This window comes from Leptonychotes weddellii, chromosome 11 (assembly GCF_054177405.1).
Source record: "Leptonychotes weddellii isolate Sample4059 chromosome 11, ASM5417740v2, whole genome shotgun sequence".
Taxonomy (NCBI): Eukaryota; Metazoa; Chordata; class Mammalia; order Carnivora; family Phocidae; genus Leptonychotes; species Leptonychotes weddellii.
In genome coordinates, this window is record NC_138379.1 from 82,385,024 (window position 1) to 82,401,394 (window position 16,371).

The window sequence follows — 16,371 nt, forward strand, 5'->3', positions numbered from 1 at the left end:
AGCCCAAGATTGGGCTCCCCACTAAGCGCTGCATCTGCTTGAGATTCTCTCCCTCTCCCTCTGCCCCTCCCCCTGCTCTCCGTCTCTCTCTCTCTCTTTCTCAAATAAAATCTTGGGGCGCCTGGGTGGCTTAGTCGGTTAAGTGTCTGCCTTCAGCTCTGGTCATGATCTCAGGGTCCTGGGATCGAGCCCTAATCAGGGCTCAGCGGGCAGTCTGCTCCCTCTGCCTCTGCCCCTCCCCCGCTTGTTCTCTCTCTCTCTCTCTCTCCCAAGGAAATAAATAAAATCTTTAAAAAAACAAATAAAATCTTCTTTAAGAAAAAGAATATTAGTTAAAGAGCATCCTAGGAAGATAAAGAGGTGAAATAGAGTAATTCATGTGTCTGAAAGCCACCTAAGCCAGAAGGCTGCTGCGTTTTGGGGGTGGGGACAAAATGGTAGCCAACACAGCTGGTACACCTCTTTCCCTCAACAGCTGGATCTCAGGAAGGCCTGTGATTTCCCTATTGGTGCTTTCCTCCTGGTACTTTTCTTTGATGAAACCCTTCAAAACCTCAGCTTCCACAAACACCATGAATACTCTGCCCATGCCTTGTTGAATCATCTGTCCACCACTCCTGGGTCACCCCCCTCGTTGGTGAAGACTTGAACTCTTGGGTTCTTGTCACGCTCTCTGTGACCCACACAGATGGTCTCTTGGACTTTGGCCTCTCTGTTCCTTGCACTGTTTTCCTCAGTGACTGTCTCTTGCTTGGAACCAGCTTCTGACTGGTTTCCCTTCTCATCATCACCCTCCTACCATATCTGTTCTTAACACAGTAGCCATCGGAGTGTCCTCTTAATACATGGCATCATGTCATTTTTCTGCTCAGAATCCTCTCGTGACTCTCTATCTTGCTCAGAGGAAAACCCAAACTCCCCTTATTGCCTTTGAGGTACTACAGTATCCGTCTCCTGCTACTGTCCCTCATCCCTTCTGTCCCTGCCAGTCACTTGGGGCTCTGTGATGCTCCTGGAACATGCTGGGCATGCTCCTGCCTCCACTGTACCCGCCACCCACTCTGCCCAGCATGTTTCTACTGTAGCCAGCCCACCTGCATGGCGTTTCCTCAGCTCCTGTGGGGCCTTCTCCCCAACTGTCACCTTCTTTGAGAGCCCATCCCTGACTGCTTTATTTAAAACTGTGCTCTCGTCCCCACAGAGCTTTTCTTCTTTCTTTTCTTTCTTTCTCTCTTTCTTTTCTTTTCTTTCTTTCTTTCTCTCTTTCTTTTCTTTTCTTTCTTTCTTCCTTCCTTCCTTCCTTCCTTCCTTCCTTCCTTCCTTCCTTCCTTTCTTTCTTTCTTTCTTTCTTTCCTTCCTCCCTCCCTCCCTCCCTCCCTCCCTCCCTTCTTCTTTACTGTCTGTCTCTCTCCACGGAAATATAATTTCCATGAGAACATATTTTATTTATTGCTATAAGACAAGTGTCTCAAACAAGTGCCTGGCGCAGAGAAGATGCCATTAGTGGCTTTGGGGATCCCTGTGCTCCCCATTTCTTGGGGATGTAAGGAGCAGGAGAAGGGTGCATAGTCCCTGATGCCATGTGCTCACGTGGGCACCCATGGCAGTGGCTGTCATCTGGACTGGGCTTTGAGCCTCAGCCAGGCAGGGGGCTGTGGAGGTGTCCCGAGATCTCAGCTGTGTGACTCTGTCTGGTCTAGAGGGTCTCTCTGTGACTTCCCTGCTTCTCTTGGGGATAGAAATCATTTGGTTGCTCCCATGCCATGAGAGGGCACGGCAACTCTCCAAGGCTGTCTGAGGCTCTGTCCGCCAGGGTGCTCCATGCAACTATCATTCCTGGGCTCTTGTCTTTCTGGGGCTCCATCCGGCTCTCAGATCCTACAGTTCTGCCTGGAAGTTCTGTTGCCTCCCCAGGGCTCAGCTTCGGATCAGGGAACAAGGACTTTCTCTCTGGGACCCACTGACATCTTTTCAATGTTTTCCAGTGTTTTTTTTCCCCTGCTTCTCTTATTCTTGCTTTTTCCCTTTCCTCCCCCAGGCTGGAGATCTTTCTCCTGGTATGACGCGGAGGGCAGTCTTGCTTTGGCTCATCTCTTATCTAAGTTGTGAATCCTTTCTATTTTGCTAAGGGCCTGGGCTTTTGAAATAGAAAACTAGGAGGACAGACCCTTTCTTTCTGCCTTTGGGCCTCACCTTCTCATTGCTGGGATGCTTCAGGGGGAAGAAGGGCCAAGGGGCATGGGGGAGGGAAAGGCTTGGGCAGGGGAGATTGTGAAATATTTTACCAAGACAATCACATCATGTGATGCTGATAATGACCACAACTATGTTGTAGTTCACATTGTTTGTGCACTTAGTGTATGCTGGGTCTTCTGGCTGCTCTCTGTAATGCGCCTCCATTAATCAACACAGCAACTCTATGTGTATTTATCATCATGCTTATTTTCCATAAAAGCAAACTGAAGTCTAGTGGGGGAAAGGGGGTTGCTCAGGTCCCACATTTTGCAAATGATGGACCTGGGCTTTGGAAGCAAGCCTGCTGTGCACTACACCTCCTGGCCCCCTGGCAACACCCCCAGAGCCTCAGGACCCAGGGCCATGGACATGGGACCAGTTGATTCTTCCATATACCTGGTGCTCATCCAGCAGGAGTGGAGCTGGCCTTCCTCTTCTTTCCCTGGCCCACCAGGTGGGCCTCTCTCTGTGCCCCCATTGTCAGCCTCTTTCTGCAATGCTGGCTTCCCTCTCTGTTTCTGCTTTAGGCCCATCTCATCTCCTTGGAGGAGTCCAATCTCCCTCCCTCCTCTCTCCTTGCCCCCCTCCTCCCTCCCTCTTCCCTCCTTCCTCCATCTTCCCTCCCCCTTCCTTCTCCCCTCCCTCCCAACTCCCTCCTGCCCTCTCCTCCCTCCCCCTTCCTTCTCCCCTCCCTCCCAACTCCCTCCTGCCCTCTCCTCCCTCCCCCTTCCTTCTCCCCTCTCTCCCAACTCCCTCCTGCCCTCTCCTCCCTCCTTTACTTCCCTCCTCCCTTCCCCCCTTCCCTACCCCCCACCGTCCCTCCTTCTTCCCTTTCTCCCTTGGTTTGGCTTTACAAATAAAATATAAATTTAGCTAAGAGCTCATACCACAAAAAGGAAGAAACAATAAGTATAAGCAGCAAACAGAGTTTGAAAGTAAACACCTTGCCATGCGTTCCAGGGGCTTTGTGGGGAGGATACTGAGGATCTTCTGGTCTCTGCTCTTGGGGCCTCCAGGCTGCTCTTCTTGACCACCGAGCGAGGCTGAGGCGAGACCTCCTGGGCTCTTCCCCCAAACTGCAGTGCCCTTTCCAATAAGCAGAAGGCCTGTGGCTTCAGGAGGCCCTCCCGTTTCCATACTATATCTGTGGTCAAGAACTGTTACTTTGGATAAACAAAACTGACTCTAAAAACTCGGGTATCAGACGCTGCTCTCTTAGTGTGACTTAGCTCCGCTAGCTAGCTCAGATCACGATTCCTAGGGGAGCCCTCATGTTGATGGCAGTGAGGAGGGAGGGGGGAGACTCGGAACAAGGTGGAGGGCTCTGAGAGGGCCACAGGCAGCCGACGGAGGGGGCCGTGTGTCTCTGCAGGTGACGACTCCATCCGCACCCTGGGCCTGATCCTCGGCGTGGGGCTCTCACTGCTGCTCGTGTCCGTCCTGGGCTACAGCCTGGCCAAGTGGTACCAGCGTGGGTACTGCTGGGAGGGTGAGTGAGCGCCGGAGCCCAGCAGCCCAGCGCTGGCCTGTCCCTCCTCTCCTGTAGCAGTCGGCAAGGCTGGGTGGGGCTGCACACTCTCCAGCATGGCATCATGCAGAAACACTTCCTGTGGCGGCTGCAGTGGTTGAAGACTTGAGTGGGGGTGGCAGAGCCCTCGAATGGGGGGGGGTGGGGTACTGGGCCTTCACTGAGGGAGTGAGGGCTCCTCCGACCCAGCCGGAGGCTGTCTGTCTCTTTCCTGAGAGCCCACCAGCGTCCATCCCCAAGACCTGTGTGGGCCTCGAGGCCAGGGGCGCCAGGCTAGACTGGGGTCCCCCACTCTGGCTCCTTGTGCATCTCTCCCCCTGCCTGTGGGTTCAGCTTCTGCTTCCCTGGGAGTCTCCCAGCTCCGAGCCATATCTGTACTTCCCACGGGACCCGGGGGGAGCTGGGCGGGCATGCTGGCATCCCTGGAGGCGGAGAGCATGTCTCAGACCTGCAGTTGGCTTCCACAGCTTCCACGAATGTTTGCTGAGCACCTACTCTGTGCCAGTGGACTTTTGCCTAATAGGATTTTCTTCAAAATTCCGTGTAAGGTTGGAATTCTTAGTTTCTGTTTTTTATAGATGAAACCGGAAGGCTGAAGTCACAGGGTTAGAGAGTGGTATAGTCTGGATTCAAGCCCAGGTCTGCTGCTTTTGGGCTCTAAGCTAGGACTGCCTCTTTCCCAGGGTAATCAGTACCCTTAAAGGGGGGATGCCTAGCTGCAGGAGTTGCCCCAAAAAGCTGGTGGTTCTATCTGGGAAGATGGGGTACACCCCTGGGCGTGGGGCAGATAGCAGACAGTGCAGGAACTTGGGGCCCTCCGACAGCATCCTGAGGTCCAGCGCAGCCACGCTGCTCCTCCCAGATGGGGTGAGGGAGCACCAGATGTTCCTAGAAGCGTGATGGGCAGGTCTTCCCTGGAGGTACTAATCCTCTCTTTTCTGATTGTCTTTTTAGGGCCTAATTTTGTCTTCAACTTGTACCAGATCCGGTGAGTAGATTCAGAGCAGATCTGGGTGTGGTTAGGTATGGAGCCCAAACACACTGTTCCTCTTCCTTGTCTCCTCTCCATGCCCCTAAGCAAACAAGAGAAAAGGAGGGAGCCGGGGTCTATTTAGAAATTACCATGAATAAAAACTCGAACACGGACAGGATTATGTGAGACTCTGCTGATGGCGATCCTCTTATCATTTGCCCCCAGGCAGGGACCAACCATTCATTCGTCATCTACTCATCATTTATTCAGGAAAGATCTATTGTTGCAGGTGTTGTGGTATTAAGTTTCTAGGAGGTACGATGAGCATAGTCTCTGTCTTTAAGCATTTCACTGTCTGTGGTGGACATGGGCCTGACTACAAATAACATAATCTCGGGCACAATGTGGTGTCAAAAGAGAGGAGCAAATGGAGACCACCAGGGATTTAGGGAGTGGGGGTCAGGAAGTGCTCCTGCGGTAAGCCGTCTTGTCCACTCGCTGCCCTAGGGCAGGTCCGCTCTTCGTCCGGCTCCGAGACATGGGCCAGCTCCTGTTCTGGAAGATGAGTCAGTTGAGGAGTCATGGCCAGAAGTTCTTCCCATGCTCTGGTCTAGGAAGTTGGGCTCCCAAGGAGAGGCCACGTTCTCAGCCACCCAGATGATTGGATCATCTTTCTCAGGAACCTGAAGGAGCTGGAGGTGGGTCCACCCTTCACCATCAGTGGCCATGTCAGCAGTTCCAATGGCGGCTACAGGAAGTTCTCCGACAAGCTAGTCTGATGGGGAAGTGTCAGGCTTTGGAGCCCCGGAGAGGTGAGTGGAATTGTGGTGAGCTCCTGAGTAAATCTGATGTCCTAGTAAGGTCCTCGGATGGTGCAGGCACCCAAGCCTAGCACCAAGGACTCTTCGGAACCCAAGAGATGATTCGGTTCAAACCCCCCTTCCTGCTGGGGGGTGGGTCCGTGGGAGATGATCTCAGGCGCCAAGGCCGAGGGTCATGCTGTCCTCACCACCTGCTGGCTGCTCCTTTCCACCTGGGCACCCAATCCACGTTCTGCCTTTCTTTCCTGGGGACGTTCTATTTCTAGTCAGGTAGCAGCTTCTAGAGTCGAGCTTTCTATCTCAACCCTTTGCTCTGAGTTGAAGGTTCTAGATGGCCAGTCTGTCCAAGAAGCATCACTCCAGAGTGTCACTTCTGCACTGAAGGCCCAGGAGCCATCCCTGCTTTGTGGCCGGCTGACCCTTGGGTCACACTTTCCTTCCCCCTGCCTTCAAGCCTACCCGCCTCCCCATGGCAGTTGCTTTTCCCCATCCACTTTCTCCCTCCAGCAATCCCTCATGGACCCCCAGTTTCTCTCTGAGCTTCTCCTCTGGCCTGGGAGAAGCCTTGCCAGATGCAGTGGTTTAGAGGAATCCTTTTCAGGTCTCATCTCTTTGCTGTTCTCCTTTTGCTTTTTCTGCAGGAGGAGGCTCCTGGTGTAGCACCTGCCCCTCCTAGGCTCCCTGGGCTGCTTTCATCCTCCGGGGTCTTCAAGGCAAGGCCTGGTCCCTTGTTGTGGACGAGGAGAAATCACACTGGGTGCCCCACAGGCCTGCAGCGGGAGAACCCCCAGGAGGGGTCTGGGCTCTGGACAGAGTCTGGTAGAGTAGCAGTGGCTTATCTCCTCCAAACAAAAAGGCAGGCATTGCCCAGGAGTAGAGACCGGTTCCCAGGGGGCCCCTGAGCCTGTGGAGGGGTTCCGGGTGTCTTGGAGAGCAAAGGCCTCCCAGCTCAGCCCAGTGTGGGCAAGGCCTGCAGACCCACAGGGGAGCTCTCCATGGGGTGTCCCCAGACACTTCCCCTTGAAGGGCGGACTCCAGGAGCTGGAAAACCAGTCATATTTTCAATAGGCAAAGTCAGGTGGGAGTAGAGGTGATTCCAGATGCTGTTTTTTTTTTTTTTAAAGATTTTATTTATTTATTTATTTGAGAGAGAGAGAGAGAGAGAAACAGCATGGGAGGGGATAGGGTCAGAGGGAGAAGCAGGCTCCCCGCTGAGCCGGGAGCCCGATGTGGGACTCGATCCCAGGACTCCGGGATCATGACCTGAGCCGAAGGCAGTCGCTTAACCGACTGAGCCACCCAGGTGCCCCAGATTCTTTTTTCTAATTTATTTTTTTAAAAGATTTTATTTATTTATTTATTTGAGAGAGAGAAAGAGAAACAGCATGAGAGGGGATAGTCCAGATGCTGTTTTTAACCTTCCTACCAGAAGGCAACTTCCCCTAAGAGCTGAAGACTGAGCTTGACCTTTGCTCTGCCCTGCCCCACTCTGTGCTTCTTTCTGGTTCTTTCAACCTCCCCACACCCGTTTACCACCTGGCTCTGTTTTCCCTGCTGTAGATCAGCCTCCATGCCTCCCAAACCATGTGGAGGTCAGTGCTTAAAACAGTCTAGAAACACGGATCTTATTTTCTAGGCTTCTGTGATGGGTGGGTAGGGGCTGGGGGCAGAGAGCTCAGTCTCCCTGTGTTCTGCATTTCCTGTGCCAGGCTTGCCCTGTGGTGGGGAGGGCAGACCAGAAATGGTGGGAATCGGGGAGGGACCCAGGCGAGGCTAAAAAAAAAAACCAAACAACTAGCTAATAATGCACAAGGGAAATCATGAACCAAATGTAGGTTGGGGGACAGCAGGACTTTTTGCCTTGTGAGTGATCACTCTTTCCTCTGGTCTGCCCTGATGGCAGAGGTGGCGTCCACACCCAGATGTTGTCTTAGTAGGCCCTTAATGCAGAGTTGTGCCAGCCAGCGAGACTGTGTTCCCGGGCAGCTGTGGATGGAGGAGGGCCTGATGGGGGCCCAGCCACTGCTGAAAACCCGCAGTTAGAACTGCGTGTCCCAGCACCTAGGCCAATAAGACTCAGGAGCCCAGGACAGTGAGAGGCAAGGAGGAGGGAAATCATATTATTTGTCTTCCTATCCTTGCTTCCCTGGGGCCTAGTTTCTTTCTTGCTTTGGGTTCTAGCCAATTACAAAGGAAGGAAGGAAGGGAGAGGAGAGGAGAGGAGCTGAGCCTTACCAGCCTCTACCCCCTCACTTCCTGCCAGGAACTGGGGGGCCATTCTTCCAGCGGAGCCAAGCTCTGACTTAATAAACCAAATCTCTAAATTTGGAGGTCTTCATCTGGGCCCCAATGTTTCTATCCCTGAGTTGGTGAGGGTGGGGCAGAGCCCCCGGTAGCTTGGATCTCTCCCTTTATTGAAGGCTTTATTGGGAGAGCAGCGAGGAGGGGGGATGGGCTGACTTTGACATCCTTCTTTGGATTTCAGTGCTAAGGGTTGGGCCCCATTCCTTAACCCATGGGGTGTCTAGCTTCGTGAAACTCTGAACGATACCCCGCCCAGTGTGGATCCTGGGTCTGCAGTCCACAGGAGGCTGCCCCAGGTCCCTGAATCTGCTCAGGACTCCGAGACCTTGGGGAGACTTGAAAGGATGGGGCCCAGGGCCCAGGTGGTCCCTCCTCGGGTTTGGTGGCTTCAGGTAGGGACACAGGGACAGCTGCTGAGGGCTGGGAGAACGGAGGGTATTTCCCATCCTCGGGAGCGGAACCGAGACTGGGCTACTTCCTCTTTTAGGGTCCTCTGACGTGTTCCCTGTGCCTCCTTCTTGTTTTCCTGACTTCCGCACTCGGTCCTGCTGGCTAACGCAGCGTTGCCCTTCACCCCAGACCTCCCCTGAGGATGCAGCAGGTTTTCATTGAGAGCCCTAAAGTGGCAGCTTCCAGCTTGTTAGGAGATGATTAGGGAGCAGGTGCCTGGAGATCTGGCTGTGGGTCTGGTTGGGCTGGGCGCTGAGACCCACGGCCATGCCAGCGCCTCGCCTGGAACCTCCCTCTCCTCTTAGCTGTTCTTCTTTCCCCCTGGCTCTTGGGGAGGAAAGAGAGCCAGCACTTCTCTGGGCTGGCCACTCCCGGTCCCTCTGCCACCCTGTTCCTCTTTAGTGTCTTTGCCGGGGCTTCTCGGAATGCCTTTGCCCTCCCTGCTGACCCCTCCGAGCCACAGCTAGTCTCCGTGGTTGGCTCCAGTGTCCTCTTCCCTGTGCTTTCCTCAGGACTCCAGACCTGCTGCCACCCATTTGAGCCTGATGGCAAATGGCCATGATTCTCCCGTTTGTGCTGCACAGCGCCCCCCCACCCCCACCCCGTGAGCCCTTTGTGGTCAGGGTATGTCCCGTAGGTCCTCAGTAACCGCTAAACATAGAGCATGTAGGAGGTACTCAGTAGACGCCTGCTGAGTGCAGTAGAAACACCCACTGTGGCTCCGGAAGGCTGCCTTGTCCTGGAGGAAGACGCCCTGGTGACCTGAGACGGAGAGGCATGGCTTGCACAACACACAGTCTACAGAGAACACATTGTTTTCATGCACGTTACTGTGGCTTGAACCTTGGGGCAACCTTGTGACGTGGGGCGTCATTAACTGGCGAGAGGGAAGCTCAGAAAGATAGCATGCTTTGCCTAAGGCTGCACAGCCACTGACTCCCCTGGAGCCCGAGAGGGTGTGAGGCCTCACGGACGCAGCCTGACCGCAGGCTTAGTGGGATGAGGATGGAACACTGGAGAGTACGGTCTGGTCCTGCCCTGCCCTGCCGTGCTGTGTGGCCGTGGGCTGGTCATTCACCACCATGGGCATATATTGTAGCCCGAGGGATTGGACTACTTCTCCAAGGCTCCTCTCTTTTACCTGAAGGAGAAAAAGGATCTTCTCTGTTTGTATTTTTTTTTTTTTTAAGATTTTATTTATTTGAGAGAGAAAGAGAGAGAGAGAGAGAAACACAAGCAGGGTGAGGGGCAGAGGAAGAAGCAGACTCCCTGCTGAACGGGGAGCCCAACAAAGGGCTGGATTCCAGGACCCTGAGATCATGACCCGAGCTGAAGGCAGACGCTTAACCGACTGAGCCACCTAGGCGCCCCTGTACTTTTTTTTTTTAATCTCTGTATTCTCAGTGTCTAACAGAGGACCTGGAACATAGTAGGTGTTCACTAAACAAAAGATACAAGTACAAAGTATAGTGATAACTTTCTGACTGAGGAGGTGACAGGTGACTGCTGCAGTTCCTTTAGACTCTGATGGTCTAGGATCTGAAATATTCCTCAGCCTGTCTTTGACTTTAGATAAATCTAACCAGCATCTAAGACTGGACCATTCCCAACCAAACCCTTCTTTACCAGCAAACTAACGTTTGCTGAGCACATATGAGAGTGCAGGGCAAGGGCTCCGTATGCAGTCTCTCTTCATCCTCACAGTGAAGGTACGGAGGACCAGGGTCCAGTGAAATGATTTGCTGAAGGCCAGGCAAGAATGTATTTTCTTTGTAATGGTTTGTCAGCCACTTACAGCCTCTGTCCAAGTTCACAGCTTCCCTGAGCTCCCTGGCCCCCAAGGAAGCAGGCCCCTCCCGCTGGCCTCAAATCTCTCTTCCGGGTCCCCTGGTGTGGTGAGAACAGCCCTGTCCTCGGCTTTGAGCTTCTTGCTGGTCCATTTCCTATTCTTTTATTTTTTTTTATACCTCCCTTGGCCTCCAAATCGTCAAATTCTGCCCCTTCTTTATGCCAGCTCAATTTTTACTTCCCCAGGGAGACTTCCTTAAGACCGATGGATCTTGTCTTCTCACTTTTTTTTTTTTAAGATTTTATTGGTTTATTTGAGAGAGAGAGAGGGAGAGAGAGCACACAGGGGGAAGGGCAGGGCAGAGAGAGAGGGAGAAGCAGGGTTCCCACTGAGCAAGGACCCCCCAATGTGGGGCTCGATCCCAGGACTCTGGGATCATGACCCGAGCCGAAGGCAGACGCCTGACTGAACCACTCAGGTGCCCTGTTGTCTTCTCACTTTTAATTATAAATACTCTCTGGCTCCCATAGCTGAATTTATTGATTATTCCCTTGTATTCATTCATTCATTCATTCATTCATTCGTGCAGCTTCTATAATATGCCAGGAACTGCTAGGCACTGTGGGGGCATCCAGTCTCTCTTGAGATTAACCATGCTCCCTCCTGTTTGATGGGTACTTTCTTCAGGCAAAATTCAGGTCTTCTGCCTTTTCTCAGTTCTCTACAGTAGTGTATTTGGCTCTGGCCATAGCCAGGAATGTCTCAGGAAATTATGTTGACTATTTCTCAGTCTCTTCAGGGAACCTTGGGCTTTGCTTTATCCCTGGTCCAGTCTTGGTTGCTCTGAAAACCAAGGCTTTTGATTTTCTCTGCCCATCCTCAATCGTGTGCAACCCTGTGGCCATCATCAGATACAGATCTGGACACAGAGCAAGCACAAGAGACAGTGACTTTCTGTTTAAAGGCTACCTTAAGGAATGGTCAGACCCAGGAAGAGGCTGGGCGGTGAGGAAGGGGCTGTGCTCCCCTGTGGTAATCTTGCCTCATGCCGGTGACCATGCAGGGGCCAGCGTCTGTGGTGCCCTCTCTCCGCCCCAGGGGTCTAAGAACCTCAAAGTGGGAGCACATAGGTGTATCATTACTGTATTTAAAAAACTGCTTAGTGTTCAAAAGCTGTCTAGAAGCAGTGAGCTTTAAGCAGATCTGGTACAAAACAGGAAGCCAGTGGCCTGGTGAATTCTCACATTTGGGGACCAGAAGTGAAAATGTTCTGTCTGCCCAGAGTAGCAACAGGCCAACAAAACAACAGGTGGGGCGGCGCTGGAGGCCACGGCCTTGGTGGGGTCCCTGTCACCTGGATTTTTACCTATAGAGTCATGGGGGTTGTCTTCCCCTCCCCCAACGCCTTAGGATAAGGTTTTTCATATATAAGCAGGGAGCCATTAGGAAGGAGATGGGTGGAAAAATGCCCGGAGCCCCACGTTCCGTGGTAGCCCCAGTAGCTGGTTGGGCCCAGGTGCCTTGCTGGGTAAGGCTGCCATCGGACTTGAGGACACCGAGTTCCCTTGCAGCTGTGAGGCTGATGCAGAGCGTGGGTGACTCCAGTTCCACAGGGCCGGGAGAGGGGCGCGGTGGAGGAGGTAGGGGAGACGCCTGTGTGTGCGCGTGCGCGTGCTGCAGGCTTGTAACCCACGGAGAAGGATTTGTACTATTGCCTGCCGTATTCCCAGAGGGCCTGCCCATGGCAGATGCTCAATGAATGCTTGCTAAAGGAGCGAATGACTGCTGAATATTTTCACGGTCCTTTGCCTTGCTTCCTGACCACATCCCCTTGCTCTAGGCTTCCTGTTTGGTCTATAGCCCCGAGTCCTTACAATACCTAAGAGCTATAGGTAGATATCACAAGGAAAGAAATAATCGTGGTATAATACAACTAAGCTAAGAAGATGGCAGGCCTGAAGATAAAATTTAAGTCAAATTTATGGTCAGCCTGCTTTCTTTTGAGCTCAGTCTAATGTCTCCCAAGGAACCACCCAGCTTCAAGCTACCATTGCCAAGCCTTGCCATGGTCATGTTTGGATAACCTACTTCTTCAACCCCTTTCATATGCTTTTCCTTGTGAGAAAATCCATTCGTTCATGTATTCATTCTCCATCACATTTACTGAGCACCTCTACTGTTCGTTAGGCATCGGTTGGGTGTGGATACAGGGATATGGAAGTGAGTCAGGGAAGTTTCTGCTCTCTAGAGCTCACAGTGGAATAAGCATACATTCAGCGGTACAATCAGTGACCGCAGGATGTCCGGGGCATTCAAGAGACAATCAGACTGAAGAGTACTTTCTGCATTTGGCTGGGAAGACTGAGGCCCAGAGTTGACAGGACATGACTGAGCTGAGAACCCACCTCTCCCGAGTTCCGGGCCACCCCAGTGCTCTTTCCACTCTGTGGGTCTGTTGCCTCTTCCTCTTTGCCAGTGGGGCATCTCCAGACCAACAGCCTTGCGGGGGGAGCCTGTCTCTGGACTCGTCTGTTAGTCTGAGTGCCTGGTGGATACTCCGTCACGTGAGGGGATGTGCCTTCAGTGCGTCCTGCCACTCAGGCCTGCTAGACTACCTGGGTCTGCTTGTTGCCCTGGGTTTGAATGGCGGGCTCAGATCTTATCCTCTCTCAAGTTTGGGGAGAGTCTCCCAACCTCACTTAGCATAATTTAATAAGTCTCACTTCACTCCTTTAAGTTCAGTCCAAAAAAAATGTGCATTGAACCCCCTAGGTGGGTCACACACCCCCGTGGCCCCCGGGAGCATCTCCCTCACAGCACGAACAACAGCAGGTGCCTCCGTGCCCCACCTCGCACTCTCAGCTCCAACCCTGATTCCAGACAGTTCTGAATGGGCTCCCACTTTGTGCTGACAAATCTCGTCTCCAGTGCTCGCTGCACATCACTTGCTAACCACCCTGGCTCATTGTGTTCTTGAGGGGGGGGTGCCCACGCAGCCCTGTGCACCAGCAGTCTGAGAGTGTGACACCTCTGGGGGAAGACTCAGCCAGCTCAGAAGCTGCTGGATCAGGGCTTCTCCTGTCAGTGTTCAGGGGACCATTGGAAGAGGCCTCTACCTGCTCCAGGGATCAAGGCCCAGTTGCTCCCAGCATGACCAGCTTGCTAACATATCCTTGTTTTGGCTTTTTCTTCTCCTGGTTTCTCACTCTTGTTCCCTGGGATCACCTTCCAAATAAGCCACCTACCCACAACTCCCTGAATCAGGTTCTTGCTTCTGGGGGGACAGTCTAGGCTAAGACCGCACTTACTACCTAACATTGTAAGCTTATCTTTATTCATTTATTTACTTGCTCATTCATTCAGCAAATACAAACCATCTAATATGTGCTCTTGGTTGCGGGACTGTAGGAGTGAGCAAAAGAGAGGAAGTATTCATAGATCTTCTACTTTATTTGTAGAGAGAGGCAAGAGCAAAAAACCAAATATGTCGTATAACTTCAGATAGTAAGTGCTCTGATGGAAAAAAAGCCAGGGGTAGGGAGGGAATGGATATGGGGAGGATACTTGAATAGGATGGTCAGCAAAGACCTCCCCAAGGAGGCTGCATTTGAGAAGACACTTGAATAAATGACCCAAGGTGGAAATGAGCTTGAAGCAGGGTAGGCAAGGGGGAGAGTGCAGGAGGTGGTGTGTGTTGGGGGTTGGGCAGATACTAACTCGATGGGACTCTGCTTCTCATGTGGACCAGGAGCAAAGGAGAGGGCTTTCGGCTGGGGTATAACATGACCTGAATTGTATTTTATAAAGATCATGCCGGCTGCTCTACTAGATTAAGCATACTATATGAATCACACGCTACTAGACCAAGGCAGCAGGCGTGGAAGCAGAGGGTCAGTAAGGGGATGGTCAGCAGCATCCTGGTGGCATTTAAAGGCTTGGACTGGGTGATTCCATCTAGGGGCAGTGGGGAGAAGGGCAGAGTTTAACAGACATCAGATCATCAAGCTCTCTAAAGGAGTGACCTTCACACGTCAGTGTGCATGGGGGTCACTTGTGCCTGATCACCTGTAACCTGTTTACTGAAGCAAGACCCTGGGAATTAGCAATCAGCGCTTCCTGGCCTTGAGGAGACGCTCAGGAAGAGAAGCACCCCTCAGATGACTCTGATGCAGGTGGTCCTTTGCGAACTGCCCTTGGGGACAGGTAGGTGGGAGTGTCGGGCAGTGGAGGGCAGGGAATACTACCAGGGTCACGGTGACCAGGCAGCAGGATCCTCAGGAATGTTTCTCTCCTCTCCAGGGCCATCATGAGGCCCTGACGTCCGTCGACTCCTCCTTCCCTGTGTACGTAGAGCTATATGGGTGCGGCACCCTATACCCAGCCCTCTGCCAGTCATGTACCAGTCTGCTCCGGAGCTTACCAGCTCTACAGCTCAGCCGCCCCTTTGGGGTGGGCTGCAGCACTAACGGGGCTCCTGGCTGGGGTCTGCAGGATGGGGGCCGAGCACAGGCACGGCCCCTGTCGCTCTACGGGGAGAGTAGCCTGCTTGTCCTCGAGGCGGGGGGTCAACACGTGAGTATTCTTCCTGCAGCTGGGTGGCAGGGGGCGTGGCTGTCGCCAGATCCGTGTGCTCATTTCCACACGCAGGTGTGAGCTCTCCCATCCGGCGGGTCAGCGTGAGTACATCTGAACCCCTCCAGTTCTGAGCCCTCCCCTGTTGCCAGGCCTGCCTCACCAATTGCCGGAGGACTTTTTCCTTGGGTGACTTGTCATAGGGAGCCAGAACTCGCCACCTCCCCTCTCCCCCCACACGACGTCTCCCTTCCACGTGCGTGTTTCACTTTCCTCCAGCTCCATGTTCGAGTGGGATCAGTGCCTCTTTCACTGCAGCCTGCTATGGAGTCTTCCCTGCGCTCTCTGCAGAACGCCTTTTGAATCTATCACCTGCTCTCCATTCCCGCTGTCCCTGCTCAGTGTTGTCATTGGATTGGATTACCGTTTAAGCCTGTTGTGGACTGAATGTTTGTGTCCCTTCCAAATTCGTATGTTGAAGCCCAGACTCCTAATGCGACGGTATCAGGAGGTGGGGCCTTTGGGAGGCTATTAGGGGTTAGATGAGGTCATGAGGGCGGGGTCCCCATGATGTGATGAGAGTCCCTTATAGGAAGAGGAAGACGGGCGCCTGTGTGGCTCAGTTGGTTGGGTGGCCAGCTCTTGGTCTCAGCTGAGGTCATGATCTTGGGGTCCTGGGATCGAGCCTTGCATCGGGGCTCCTTGCTTGGTGGGTAGCCTGTTTAGGGATTCTCTCTCCCTCCCCCCCCCACTTCCCCCTGCTCAAGGGCGTGCTGTCTCTCTCAAGTAAATCATAAAAAAAAAAAAAGGGAAGAGAGACCAGGGTGCTTGCCTAGCTGGAGCTCTCTCTCTTTACTACTCCTCCTCTCTTCTCCCCCTCCCCTCTTCCTCCCATGAGCACAAAGGAGAAGGGGGCCTTCTGTAAGCCAGAAAGAGAGCCCTCACCAAGAACCAAATTGGCTGGCTGGCACCTTGATCTTGGACTTGCAGCCTCCAGAACAATGAGAAATGTGTCTTGTCGATGGTATTTTGTTATGGCAGCCCGAGCAAACTAAGACAGCTTCCTCTGCACAGTTTCTCCGCATCTCGTCTCCGTTCCTTGTTTTCCCATCTTTAGTTCCTTTCATGGCACTCACCGCTGATTGTAAAGATGTATCTGCTAGTCTGTTAGCTTCATAGCCAGATAGCTGCCTCCATGGAGCTGCACCTCTTTTGTTCCCTCTGGACCCAAGCCTGGGCACTTAAAAATGTTTTTTGAAGAAATGCTGACTACATGCACCTCCAACCAGGTCTCCCTACATCCTGCCTCGTCCCTTCTGATTCATGCCTTATGCTTTGATCAGGGTTAGCTTTGTAAAACGCTAATTCCAACGACCCAACCCTTCCTTGTCAGAGTGTTTATTGGGTCCAACCCCCCCCTTCCCCCGCTGGGTCGAATGTTTACGGGAGCTAGGTGAACTTAAGATCAAGCTGATAGTGAGGAAGGGTGCTGTGAATCATTAATAAAAATGCATTTAATTTCAAATTATGGATGTGCTTTAAAAGTAACCCTGGGGCGCCTGGGTGGCTCAGTTGGTTAAGCGACTGCCTTCGGCTCAGGTCATGATCCTGGAGTCCCAGGATCCAGTCCCGCATCGGGCTCCCTGCTCAGCAGGGAGTCTGCTTCTCCCTCTGACCCTCCCCCCTCTCATGTGCTCTC

General features: G+C 52.8%; 1 non-coding gene across 1 annotated transcript in view; it reads left to right on the forward strand.

Moving 5' to 3' along the window:
- LOC115944593 (uncharacterized) overlaps nucleotides 1–4,734 on the forward strand; it is a 55,826-nt gene extending 51,092 nt beyond the window's left edge. Inside the window, exons 3-4 of the transcript XR_014138914.1 lie at nucleotides 3,608–3,724; nucleotides 4,718–4,734. This is a non-coding gene — a transcript (uncharacterized LOC115944593). The remainder of the gene's footprint in view (nucleotides 1–3,607; nucleotides 3,725–4,717) is intronic.
- Nucleotides 4,735–16,371: the final 11,637 nt, after the last annotated feature.